Source organism: Helicoverpa zea, chromosome 11 (assembly GCF_022581195.2).
Source record: "Helicoverpa zea isolate HzStark_Cry1AcR chromosome 11, ilHelZeax1.1, whole genome shotgun sequence".
Classification (NCBI taxonomy): domain Eukaryota; kingdom Metazoa; phylum Arthropoda; class Insecta; order Lepidoptera; family Noctuidae; genus Helicoverpa; species Helicoverpa zea.
Window position 1 is genome coordinate 3,571,929 of NC_061462.1, and position 14,790 is coordinate 3,586,718.

General features: G+C 34.4%; 1 protein-coding gene across 1 annotated transcript in view; it reads left to right on the forward strand.

Annotated features, from left to right (window-relative positions):
- LOC124634336 (angiotensin-converting enzyme-like protein Ace3) overlaps window positions 1–14,790 on the forward strand; it is a 79,000-nt gene that overhangs the window by 780 nt on the left and 63,430 nt on the right. The window lies entirely within an intron of this gene.

Genomic DNA, 14,790 nt, shown 5'->3' on the forward strand with positions numbered 1-14,790 from the left:
ATTAAACTAAATAATGCAACAAGCTTATGATGATTCTTCTTAAGAGTTAGTTATCTAATATATGATAACATGTTTTCATAAATTAATAAATCAATTAAAACCTTAACCAAACTAACCTAACATAAAATCTACTTAACATATACTTAGCACATGGATACAATCAGTATAGGTAATTCAGCTTAGCATCCATGAATTCTTATTAATTCATGAACTTCTCATGTGGCTAATAATTATTCAGTTAAAAGTCACTCTTAAACCAAATGACGGTGAGTTCACTTAAATATTTACTTAATTGAAACCCGCTATATATTTTGTTACGATCGTACTAGTTTTAATGAATATTCAGTTAACCGTATTAGCTAACGTATACAATGTTCACATATTGCTCCCCAAGTCGATATGAAAATGTATTAAACCATTTTAGCTTGCAAACCAACGTTTGTATAGTTAAGCTTAACGTGACTTTACAACTAGAAAATATTATACTAATAGTTCCCCGTGGCTTCACTCGCATCTCGAGATGAAAAGGAAGGAAGATGAAGGCATCTATTTTGAGGAAATTCATTTAGATTTAAAAAGTCTGGATTTTTTTTATGTAGTAGAAAAATCCTGTGCCTTGAGCTGTGACGGTGGAAAGGCTGATGATGATGAAGTAACTACAAGAAAGTTCGGTGAGGTAAATTATTTGCTAAACTGTACTTCAAATATTATAACAATACGAAACAATTTAGAAACAATCACTATTATATACTCCAATAGAGACGTAATAGAAACGATCCTTTTGTAAAAGGCGAGAAATATAAAAAGCAAATTGATCACAATTTCATATGTCAAATACATTTAATGTGTTCCAAGTCAGTGAACATTTGTTGAGAATAAAAGCTTTTAGTAAATAAGCGTGTGGGTTGAAAATGGGCGAAAAAAATGTTCACGTGTACCTCCATTACTTGAAATCTTTTGGGTTTCGGAAACCTAAATTGTTCGACCTGATTCTTCAATTTTGACCGCTTTTGTTATGGGTCATTTTCTGACAAAGGTTGAAATTTAACATTTTTTTTTCTATTCGTAAAGGTCAAGTACCTAATCAAACTCAAATATTTTTATATTAATCCCAGTTGTCCCTAACTTTTTCATTTAATTACTAGTTTTAATGAAGTAAATCAACAAAAGTCTTGTTAAATTCTGTGTAATAATAAATAGGCGTTCTATTAAATTAAAGGACGCTTCTACGAGCTCTTTTAATAAATAAGCACATATTTTAATTTTGTATAATAATTATTATGAGGATTTTAAATCAATACAACGCTGCTCATTTAGGTTACATATATTTAAAAAACGGATAGTTTATTGTTCACGGTAAAAAAAATACGACATATGCTAGACGACTGCCAAAATAGGTCGATAATGCTTTTTAATTCTGTCATATTGTTCAAATAAATGTGTAATAGACATCGATATGTGTCTATCGATATAGCTATCGAGATGAAATAGATAATCTGTAAGTTGCAAAGTTGCATTACCTACATGGTTTCAAATTTGAAGTCCACCCACAGTATATTTTAAAATATCGTTCAATGTCAGAATGGCTAGATATTTCACTTCCATAACAACATTCTAAGCTGCCGTTATCTCTTGACGTACAAAACAATCGTCTATTATCCACTGGATGCGAAAATCTTTACATAAAATTGCTAACGGTAAATGTTAGACATTCACCGTCTTACCACAAAAACTTTTAAACGTCAGTTTATGCCTTGTCTAAAAAAATGACAAATTATGACGTTGACATATGGTTCATTTTGGAGCCACATTTTTTTTAGACAAGTGTAAAACAGTGGTTAAAGTTTTTGTAGTAAGGCCATCAATGTTCTGTGGCACCGTTCATTCAAAAATACACCCTCACTCATGGCCCTAAAGTGCAATATTATATGGCAGTTCCAACGTAGAATTGTTTCATTCTTTGTCTACTGGCAGAGTGGTCTAAAAGGATTTGTTCTATTTGTTTCTGTATCGCTTTCGGCTAAATTAAAATGGTACTCATCAATAGATTGGATGTTCAGGACTTTTCAATGGATATGTTGCGGAGTATATTTAAATGAACCTTTCTGTTTAGTTCGTGGTTTTATTGATTGGGACCGTAAAGTTTAATGGTCTGCTTTACTTTATGTGTTGTAAAGTAGTATTGGGGGTTTGTTTTTCCGGAATTGGCTGTATAAACCAAATTAACTATTATTTTGCAGCATCGTTTTTTACTATACCTATATTATAACGCTGAACAGTTTGTTACTTCGCACCGGCTAAAATCAGGACCATTGATTTTGAAAAATATTTCAGTGATAGACAGCTGCATTTACTGGGCAAGACTACATATATAAGTATGATGCGGGTGAACCTCAGCCATACATATTGATTTGAACGTTGTAATTTCACATTAATTTGAATGTTGCCGAAGTGATTGCTGCAATAACCGATTTACACACATCCATTGAAATACAAGGTATATTGTTTGCAATGCAAATGTTATGTAGGTACATACATATATCATGCTTACATTACTTGGGATAAACCTAACCGCTTCTTGATTTACTGAGTTCCAGAAATTCGTCCATTTGATTGTTTTGTTGTCTTGGAAATTTGAGTTGAATTGAAAGAGAAATGTCCTCTTATGTTAAATGAGAAATCACGGAGACAAAAAAGAACAATCAATTCCTCATAATTCAATGAACAAAAAATAGGTTGAATAGAATGTAAATAGTTGAAGGAGGAATTCGTTTTCCATCATCTTTCTCACAGCGTGATCCTCATTATTCCGCATCACATACCATTTCGTAAGGCTTCATGATCTTTAAACATATATTACTCAAACTGAGACATTCGCAAAAAACACAATCCCTCCAAAGGGCAAAGACGAAAACATACTAAAACCAAAGAACGTTACAAAGTAGTACCCACTTTAATTTACGATTTTAGCTACCGACTTTACTTTCTTGTTAAACATCACCAGGTATATTGTCAAGTTTTACACACTTTGTACGAACCGTAAAAATCCAAGTTCAGCGATAAAAGTACCATTACAACCGCTTCACTAGTTTTCGCGATTTACACTCCAAGGGGGACTTTGTTATTGTAGTTTTAGTACCCTAATATCTTTTCAAATGGAAATATAAGATAAGATGACAAACATAATATCAATATTGTAGTAAATAATCATTATATAAGAAAAGCTAATATATTAAAGAAAAATCACAAAAATACGCCTTCATTTTGCCATAAAAATAATGATTTACGTCTCGAATGAAGGGTTTGTGATCAAAAAATGACAGTTCCAAAGTGTTGCACTTAGCATGATTGACTTCGAAAACATCTTTTGAAAAAACTTTATAGCTGCTGCTTCTTAATGGCTGAGAGATTCAGCACCTGCTTTATTTTTTACATGACTTAGGAGAACTTTTAAAAATGATTTACTTAACGAGACTTGAAAGTTACACAAATAAATAATTACAAACAAAATACTTAAACAACACAACATATCCCACGCTTCATCATTTTTATCATTCGTCGATTTTATCTCACATACATATTTGTGCTTCGTAAAATCTACCACAGAAAATTCTAGAACCAACCAGAAAATAATGGAACAACGAAGCTTTCGCGCCGCTCAACGCATCGCTTGCAAACCACGTAGGCGAACCGCCTTCCCGCAGCACCAAACGCAATATTTGTTAACTTGACACGTTCCGCCCAATTAGTAGATACTATACCCTGGTCAAAGGGTGCTAATAGTACCAGTGTACTACGTGATTGGTAGAAAGAAGATGCGGTACATAAACTGATTTTATTGGGACAATAGACGAGAATACTCATGTTTTGTGTCGATTTATGTTGTGCTAGTTAAAAATACTATAAGTTGTTATAAACAAATACAGGAATGAATTTTAAGCAGTGCGCAAAAAAAAACCTGGTGGTCCAGAATCGTTAACAGAACATATCTGCATCATCAGTAAAAACATTTTTTTCATTCTTTTGTCCGCCCTAAAATCAGCAAAATATGGATACCAACTATTCTTACGCGCGCCGAGCGGAGCTCCGTCAGTAAACCGGTTTCGCGCTGGCCGCCGTGCCTACTATGACGACCGTGACCGTACTATCGGTTACAAAATAAACATCTTTCGATATCAATAACTTTTCTTTTTTGTACTAAAACACTACAAAATAAAAATATACGTATCTTTAAAACTTATTTAACTATAAGTTGACAAAGTTTGAGCACTGGATAAAATTCATTCCTGTATACTGTTGTGTGCGAAATAAAGGTACTACGGATTATTTTTGATAATGTTTTTGAGCTGTGTGTGGGTGAATTTTTCTTTTTCCACCCAAAAATCTTTCGATAAGGCCTTTGTTTTCGGGATTAAAAAACAGCACGAGTAACACTGACTCAGAACCCGCTAGCTTACGAAAAAAATATAGATCGAAAAGTTCTGTTGCGTAAAGGGAGGATAAAACCATAGCATTTAAAATGCAATACTGGTAGATTACTCTTCACCTCTGAAGCTCAGTGCAGTTCCAGGAAAACGTGGGCTTTTAGTCATGTAGACACGATGTACCTATATTGTAGCCAGAAAACACGTAGACACAGGTAGACACGATGTATATTGTAGCCACATACGATATGCTCGTATCAACTTTAACTAGAACAGTATAAAAAGTTCAAACATGTCTTTCAGATTAACGGATGTTTAAACTAACGGCCAGTTTCTTCATCAAAAGTTAAAGTAATGTCTAAAATAAAAGTAACGGTCACATTTGTTTTTTTCAAGGCTAAAGTGACAGCAAAACTAATAGGAAAATTGAAATTGACCGTTACTTTTACTTTAGACATTACTTTGACTTTTACTTTGGCTTTAACTTTTGATGAAGAAACTGGCTGTAAGTCAGCGATCCAACATTTGGTAACATAAGTTCACTCAAAAACAAAAGGATTACTCCACGGCACCTTTACCAATATGTTCGTGTCAACTCTGAAACTACTGCACTGATTTTCACCAATAGATGTAGTGGTTCGTAAGGAGGGTTAAGACCTGCGGGTTGTTCGAAAGAGATACCGCGGCCCTGGTACATAAAAGGCCTATGACGGAACACGACGGTTTTTAGTCAGTAAGAGTCTGACACTCCCTCACCGCTGCTAACCCACAGCGGGAGGGGTCATTTGATGATTTTTGACGTCGTTAAAAAAAAAAAAGGAGGGTTAAGACATGTATGCGTATCTCGGTTGCAACTCAGACGAGCCGTATGGGCAGTTAAAAATGACTTCCCAAACCAATCTTTTTCATGCCTATTAAGCTTTTATGACTCCACAGCAAACAAGCTGACACATATTTTCAAAACAAATGACAGCTTGCTTTATCTATGTAGAGACATATATGTATGTCTGTAGTCAATCCGCAATGTGTACGTCTGTCGATGTTACAGCGAACATACGTGACAGAATGATTTCTGGCCGACACTCGGTATTGTGACGCATAGCAAGCGCTGATATGATTGAGATTAATGCAGATTATTGTAATCCGTGTTCATATTTCGTAATTAGGTAGGTATCTAATGAAAGGATATAAGTGCAAGCGGTATGTGTGCAGTATGCGATTTTGCACTTGGAGAGGCCTATGTCCAGCAGTGGGCTGCGATAGGCTGATGATGATGATGATGATGATGCGATTTTGATATTTTCACTACTACTATATCTATAAACATTGGTATATTATTCACTCAACACGTATGATTGGAAGTTTAGATAGTTTACTAGTAGTTACGCAAACTTTGTTTGAAGATAGCTTTAGCATATAAATTCTATTGGTATAAATATTTCTGTAGCGAAAAGCTGATGCATGAGCAGTTCTTTTTAATGTTAAAGTTATTCGTCGATAATTTTATCAATTTACTAGAAAGACTAAACTTATATCTCTTATGTGTATGTACATATATCGCAAGGTAGACGACCCCATTGATTCTAAACATTGTCTACTGGTGCGTCAGATGTAGTATCCTCAAGTAAACGCGTTAAGGGAAATTATGCTTTACGAAAACTGCTTAATAAACCTAATTCAAATTATTCTAAAATATGTATTTTCACAAAATTACTGCAACCAAACTTTCTGACTCAACCGAATAAAAAGACTTCAACTTACTTCTCACTTAACGCCGTTTCTTCCAGCTATAACGAATGTACGCTAAACTTCCATTTAACTAAAATAAAGTGAAGATTGTTATAAAATTAGCACACCAAGTGGTTGCATCTTAAACATTAGTTTGTACTTTAGAATGTGGCGTCTCTTTGTCATGTTCAAGTTTATTAACATTACAATGCACAGACCATGGAAAACAAAATCAGAAATTAGCGGATATGTCATGCAAAATCTCCCAAGAAAATAGTGCGCCAAAATGCGTGTGTTTGGGCGACGAGGAACGTTGCTAGCGCCGCCCTTATATGCCTTTTACGTAACCGTTAATTATCACCAATCAATCAAGAATAAATTGACAGAATGGTTTTGATTTGACAAGTAACCCGATCGTCTCCTTAGTTCCAGTAACTGATCACGTCTACGGTACGTTGCTTGATCAAGAAGACGTCTGTCCTACCTTCCTTATGGCATCTCCGCTATCTTGCCTTGATCCGTGGTACAGACTTACTTAACAGGGCCTGCAGTCTCGACAAAGATAGCGATCGCTTAACGACAAAATTCGGTCGATAAGTCCTAACGATCCGATCGTAACGATTTTTGGTAGTCTCTACTGCCAAAACTATCGAGTGTCATCGCAAAGTTACCGAATATTTTCGGTAAGATAACGATTTATCGTTATGTCATAGAATTTCCTTGCGACAGTTTTTGACAGCCCGCTAAGTGATAGCTACTATCGATATCGTTCCTATATTTGTTTATTTTACGTCAGCAGAATTGTTTCTGCAACGCTCTCTTTATGAACCTCATTATATTATGTTGCTTACTTTTCAAGAACAAGTCATATTTTGGTCTCTTTGCTTCATTTCGTCATCTATATTCATTACAGATTTTATTCGGATTCCATTACCATAATCACTTCTGCACAGTTTTGGTTGAAAACAAAGTTAATTAAGAAGACGTGACTTCAAAAGTTTAATGTCAATGTAATCTTAATTAGTTTACTTTTGAAGTTTTGTTTTATTCTCAATTTTTGACATGCATTTTAAGGATACTACAAAGATACTCCGTTACAAGGTATTTTGAATGAACATTTAGAATTCAACCAGTCATTTGCGATACTGCAAGAAACAAAGATGCAGTGATTTTGAATATCGAGCAATGTCGAAGTATATTTTCAATCTGTTCAATGACTCAAATAATTTAATGAACGAGCTAATTTAAGACTGAGAATGATAATTATGAATAACGAGGTACTTATAAACATTTAGCCGTTATCAACAGAAGCAGAATACTGTTCCCTTTGTCTTCTTAGCTATAAAATTTATGACTTTTTGCAAAATCTCGACCGAAATCTTAGAACGTCTGTGTAATGATTAATCTTTTACCGTTTTATGTTTTTCGATGAGTTTCGTACGAATATCGTCGAATCTTTTAATGCTTCCTTTCGATATGATTTCCAATCAAAAGCTATGGGTTCATTCTAAACGGATCATTACATAGTGGAGTTCCTTGCCCGCTCCAATTCAAATAGAGTTTATTCTTAGGGTTAATAAAAACGTTCATAACTTCCATTTATGGTTGCGTATGTGGTGATTAGGTTACTAATATAGACGCTATAAATTTATTTGTATAGGTAAGTTACTGCCTCGGTGGCCTGTTATTTCAGAATAGCTTGGATAGTTCAGGTACTTTTATAGTTTAAAGTAACATTTTATATTAGATCGCTTTTGATTTATGTCGAGAACAGCTAAAGTTCATGTAAATGTTAACCATTATGGGTTGAATTCGAAGTCATATTAAGTTATAATGTGTTGGACGTGGGTGGCGTGGGTGTATATGACTTAATTCAGATACCTTGAAGGCAAGAAGTATATGAAATTCTTTAGCTCTTTCAAATAGCTGGTTATTCATTAATGGTATGTGTATGTAAACGCCTACGATTTTCTAAAAATAATGTTTCAATTAGGGCTTTTAGTTTATAATAGAAATACAAGTGTGCATGTGTCTATATTTGTAGATTTATTGCATAATATTAGTTTGCATATTTATAATCCACCACAGATTTCGAAATAGCATTACTTAAGAAAGCAACAAAATAAATATTACATACGTCTTCTCAGAGCATGTATTCCACATTCATACTTTAACTTTCTGTGAAATTTCACGTAGAAACTCGTAGCGTTGCTATTAAAATATGCAAATGTATTTTATTTATCAAATCAGGTGTTTGGCAGCAACTGGTGTCAATTGGCGATAAATTGACAAGTTTTGATGAAAAAACTTTTTGGTAACAACGTTTTGCAGTCTTTACTTACTTCGTTTATTTCGAAAACTTTGTCGAAAGTAGGATTTTGTATTTAACGTACCTATCTATTATTTATTTAATTTTGATAAAGTTTAGGAGTGTTTTTGAATTTAGCAGATTTTTTAAAGTTCGCAGACAGTCATTTCAAGTCTTCATTTTGATTATATTTATTGCGAATCTCTATATCTGCTATTGAAATGGCAAAGGTAATACCGATGAATATAAATGAAGTCTACGATATTCATTACTATCATGTATACTCACGCACATACCATGACACAAGAGTCAATATACATATAGAAACGAAGAGTTTTGATATAATATCCACATGTAAAACATTAATAAATAACCCGTTGTATAAAATAAAACCAACGCCATGTAAATACCTAGGAACATCGATACATCTAGGCGAATTCCGTTTCATCACATGTACCAATACATTTTCCGAACAGTTTTATAGGATCGGCCTTTATAGGTTTATCTAGAGAAATATAAACGTTTCACTTTTATGTTTCGTTTTGCTTATTTCGTTTATAAACGGTTGCTTGTATGTTAGAATGTTTATTGATGTAAATTGTTTTCTCTGGATATACTTTTTGACGAACTGAATTTTATTCTACACGATTTTGAACTTGTGCTTGTTTTTTTTTATTTGTGATTTTTTCCGGAAGTTTCGCTTAGTAGGAATATTTTTTCTATACGTACCGCAGATCTAAGGGTTTAATGCTAATATTTTACCTCATATGTTCTCAAGCGCAAGAAGCTGCGTAATTCACTTTCAGATATTAATTTTGCTATATTTTTAGAAGTTATATATCTGAAGAGCATTACGTACCAACGGAAACGTCTATTAAAATAATCCCCTACTAGCAATTTTTGAAATTATAAAATACTTTATTGGGTCATCATAACATAACTGCGTATAGGGACCGCGAACTTAACTTCCAGTCATAAAATAAACTTTATGCCCTGTTGAGGTATAAAACGCTGTTATTACGATTGACTAACAATGGCTGTAAATATAAAACGGAAAGTGGACAGATTTATGGAACATGATAGTTTGGTATTGAAGAGCAAAATTGTATACTACCTAAATATAAATTACTACATGAAATTATGAAATGATCTGAAATTACAAATTACGAAGTTTCAACAAGCATGAACTAATTGCTTCCTCGTAATTATTGTAATTACCGACTTTTGGAATTTTGATAGTCTATACCTCTACATCTACATAACAATACTGAGAAGGAAGAGACCATAAAGCAGTTGATAATCTTAATCTTAATAGATGTCAAGGAAGAAAGGCATTCAACCTTTGCCATGTTTGCCAATACCGAGTGACACTAGTCTCTGTCTCAGGTCATTGATCTCCTCTAGCTATCAATTACACTATGGTGAAAGCAATAAAACACGCAAGACTTTCATTAAATCCAGACACTGGACCTACCTGGAGTACGTTTTACCACCAAAATAGGTTAGCTACTTATCTACTGAACTAATTTAGAGCGTTCATAAACCTCTCCACAAAATTTTCTCTGACATTATCAACACGTTTTAAAATACCATCTGCTATTCCTTTATGAAATTCTTGAGAATCTTCTCATTACAGTCTGTCAGCATAAAAATCAGATCCTAGTACAAAATTGATGTTTTCACCCGCTTCCTCACAAACCAGTTTCATAAGAACGTCGTTACTTGAACATTTTGGTGAAACCTTAAAAAGACAAATGGGTATCTCATTACTATCGTCACTCCTTGGTTATATGAAATTCTTGGCCGTGACGCCTTAAGATGCCGTATTAGTGCTTTCAATCTACCGAAGGATTATGGTTTCGTTGCAACCGCACGTTGGGGTGAAATTAATACGAAAGTCTTAGGGCAATCTTGCAGACTTTGCTTTAATAGACTCAGTAATACTATACTCGGAGTAGATTCCACTAGATGTTTGGATATTGTTACAAGGAAACATATTCATGCTCAAACTAAAGATTTATGTAGAAATTATATGTCACAATGTTTGTGCACGGTTGGTTAAGAGAAGGTATTCAAAAGATAAAACACCAGATTTAACAAGGCCTTGAAACAAAAGGCAAACTGGACTACAAAAATATTCATACGGCCACATATGGCCGTTTTGCAGGCCACAATACCGCCCCAAAAATTGTATGTTCTTGCAAAAGTTCGTGACGACCTACATTTTTGCGCAAAACGATACGAAACCAAAATATCGTGGGCTGTCGAAGGTCTTTTCTGAACAATAAAAATGTTAATCTAGGTCCCTTTGAATTCATTTCATACGTTTCTGTAAAATTCTGGTTAATAAGTCGTAAAATGGTGGACATGAATATTTTAAGCGTTAACCTAAATAAGATGATATTTTATTCATTATTTTATTTTTATTCAAACCAGGCTTTAATGGTAAAATGAAAACTTAAGGCTAATGTTTTAATTTTAAATAAAGTCTACTTAGCTTTTAATCTTTAACCTACTTCACCATTGTGCATATTGTTTCGCTTGTCTAATTAATAAAGATTATAACTTAACACTTTGAACTCTACTACTAGCACAAACTTATTAAAAAAGGAAAAACTTTGTTAAGTTGTTAGTTTGTCTGAACAAACTTAGTAGCTCTATATTTTTTACATAAAATTACTAATTTCTTGTGACACCAAATGAAAATGGTTCTATCAGAATTCTGATGCATTATTAAATTGTCGTACCGGAGGACCATTAATTGACATAGATACTTAAAAGTAGGGTAAATACTCATATAGTTCAAGTATGCAGTTCGTTTTCGAAAAAGTATTTTTTACTTTTGAATTTTTCTACAAATTACGAAATCGAAATAATTGGTGACCAAAAAACAGGCCGATTCGTAATTAATATTACGCTTTGGAAAACATTTTGATTTCGACATTTCGACACATTTCGACTTCAATATTAACTGAAAAGAAATGTTCCAATTGTTTACCTACTTAATTACTCATTAAAACAAGTATTGAATAACATGTGTTAAATATAAAATCCCACCAAAAACATTAAATGTAAAAAAAGCCAATCCTCTACGCAATTCCTCCACCGTAAAAAGTTTTGAGATCGCATAGAAGCCAAGTCCTGTTCAACTTTATTTGTAATAATAAATCAATATTTTGTGACTCTATCAATAGTTTCGTTCACTTTACAATAATATTGATCTTGGTCATCGAAAACCTAAACTCCTAGCTTTGTTCACATGGAAGATACAGGGGGCTGAAATAGCCGCGAAACGCTCCGAGAAAAGATGGTACGGCCGTGCCCGCTTTGCTCGAGTCTTGGCTGGGGCACTGCCGTGCCCTCAGATAAAGTAAAACATGTATTTTTAACTTGGAACGGAATTATTTTTGCTTATTATTTTTTTGCCCACATTATCACTCGCTGTATTCAGGGCACGGATTTAATATGGCACCCGGGATTATATCACATTTCAATCCCGATACTATAAATAATTTGCTTGTTTATGTTCGAAACTTTTTTCGAAAAATATACTGAATAACTGAAGATAAGAAAAAATATCTAAACAACGGTAGTATTTTTTATTATCATTCATTCACCGTAATAGTATTATATATTTAATTAAGAATACTGAATCTGAATATGTCAATATTCACGGACCATTTATGGCAATTTTATCGCTCAGTATATCTTCTCTCTGAATTCTAAGTACTGCAATATCCAAGAGATCACAGGAGATACGCGAACACCTAAAACTTTTAGAGCTCTCACACGCTGCAAACGTTTAGTCGGCTGATAGTTAGTTTGGGCTCATAAATCAATATGGAGATGAATGGAAGTGCGCAAATATGGCAAATGTGACGTTAAAGCTTTGATTAGATTCACGCTTTAAAAAAATACTTAACCAACTGTTAGCCAACTCTTTAGTTTTCAGTGTGCGGGTACTCTTAGGAAATAAGCTAGCCAGAATTTTATTCGAAATCAGCTAGGAAACGACATTATTTTTATTGCAAACATAAATACGCTGTGGAAAATCTTCACAAATATTCCGAGCACGGTTTTAATAAAACCCAGTATTCCTAGTATTTGTGCTGTGTGGGCTTATTGAGATATTCCATGTACACTTCCCGTTGAAGTAGCGGAGAAGTTTCGTTGCGTACAAAAGAAGTATGGAATATGCAAAATCTGCAGACGTGAGCACTCACCACGTCTTCTTGGTAGCATTTGTAGATATTATAATGCACCGGTTTTTATTAACTTCTTTAGAGTGTAATGTATGTTTTTGTAGTTCTGTACTTCTAAGAAATATTCTCCATACACAGAGGAGTGAGGCAGGGAGATCCACTCTCTCCAAAACTTTTCTCCGCCGTGTTGGAAGAAGTCATCAGGAAGATGGAATGGGATAACTTAGGGATTAACATAAATGGAACACGTTTGAATCATTTGAGATTCGCGGACGATATTATACTTATATCAGATAATGCAGAGTGCAAGGGCGGATCCACCGTTGTGGGCACGATGGGCATGCCCACAACCTTATTACCTAGACTTGTGACATCACACTTTTACGGTTTTTTTAAATCGATAGGCTGATGATAACACTAGGCAACAAAATAATACTTTTTTTTGTTGCATTTAATTTTATGACTGTTGTTTACTAATTCGAGATCACCATATTTTTTTTCTTACAGCTTTAGTTTTTGAGGTACTTTTGTGTCCCAAAACTCAAAAAAATTCGCGCTCGCTACGCTCGCGGCTTTTTCACTTTGCGGTGGTTTAAGTCCAATGTCGAAAACGTTAGATTAGTTTAAGTTAAAATTGAAAGTAGAAAAGGATAGCACCCCCATAACGCCCTCTTTCAGGACTTTCTGGTTAACAAGAAGCGGTGAAGAACAAAACAAACTTCCCAGCAACACAGCTGTCTATTACAATAAAATTATTATTATTTACAATAGTCACTATTTTACATTTTTTTGTACAAAACAGTACCAAAACTCAAAAAATCTCGCGCTCGATACGCTCGCGGTTTTTTCACTTAGCAGTGGCTTTTTTTTACTTGTTTCTGTGATTTCGTGTCTCAAGACTCCAAAATTTTGCGCTCGCTACGCTCGCGCAAATTTATACGGTTTTATACCACGTCTTCGCTTTTGGTTTTATAACTTGGTAACTACGACGAAATCTAAAAAATGTTCCGGCTTGCTACGCTCGCGCAAAAAACAAAACTACTCACAATCTTTCCATACATAGGGGTGCTTTAGTAATGATTGCACCCGGTACATAAGCTAGAGACGGAACTGATAGTGAGCATAATATGAGTTTAGATATATTTAAAAAAAAACCGTTTTTTTTAGCATTATTAGATTGGTTCGTAATTTTATTTTGTCGTTTTTTTTTTGGGGTGCTCAATAGGTAGCAGCCCGGGATGCCACCCGATGCTATGCCGCCACTGGTAGTTGAGAAGTGCACCAAATGCGTCAAACCCTCCCTATATTGGCTTACTGGCTACTAGAAGTTTTGATTGAAATAGGTTTGGATCGAAAATATTTTTTTTTTATCGGGTCCAACTTCCTCCTAAGTTTATTTTCATTCCTAATGCCAAAGTCCTGATGCTCAGAAAAAAGGAAATAATTTCATTCAAAAGTTCATAAACGACTTGCATAATTTTTAATGAGCATGTTCATGCTCCGACTTTTACTTTTCTAGTAGCCGCTTCTAGTTCCGATTTTCTAGTAGCTGTGACCACAACCTTTTTTGAGGGCTGGATCCGCGCTTGGCAGAGTGCCTTAACAACATGCTCCAAGATTTGGCAAATGAGAGCAAAAAGGTGGGCCTAATAATGAACAAAACAAAAACTAAAATAATAACAAATAGATCACAAAGAAATATCTTTATAGATCAGGAAGAAATAGAATATGTAAATTCCTATATATATCTCGGCCAACTTATTGCTTTCAACAACCATATGGATGCAGAAATAGAAAGGCGGGTAGCCAATGCCTGGAAACGGTTCTGGTCTCTCAAGGAAGTGCTAAAAAGTAAACAATATACTACTGCAATGAAAAGGAAAGTGTACAACACATGCATATTACCCATCCTCACTTATGGTTGCCAGACCTGGGCCAACACACAGAAACAAAACCAAAAACTGACCACGTGCCAGAAAGCTATGGAGAGGAGTATGCTGGGCTACACCATAAAAGACAGAAAGAGAGCTATAGATTTAAGACAAATCACGAGACTAGAAGATGTTGTAGTCAAAACTAAAAAACTTAAGTGGAGATGGGCAGGCCACATGATGAGAGAGAGTAGGAA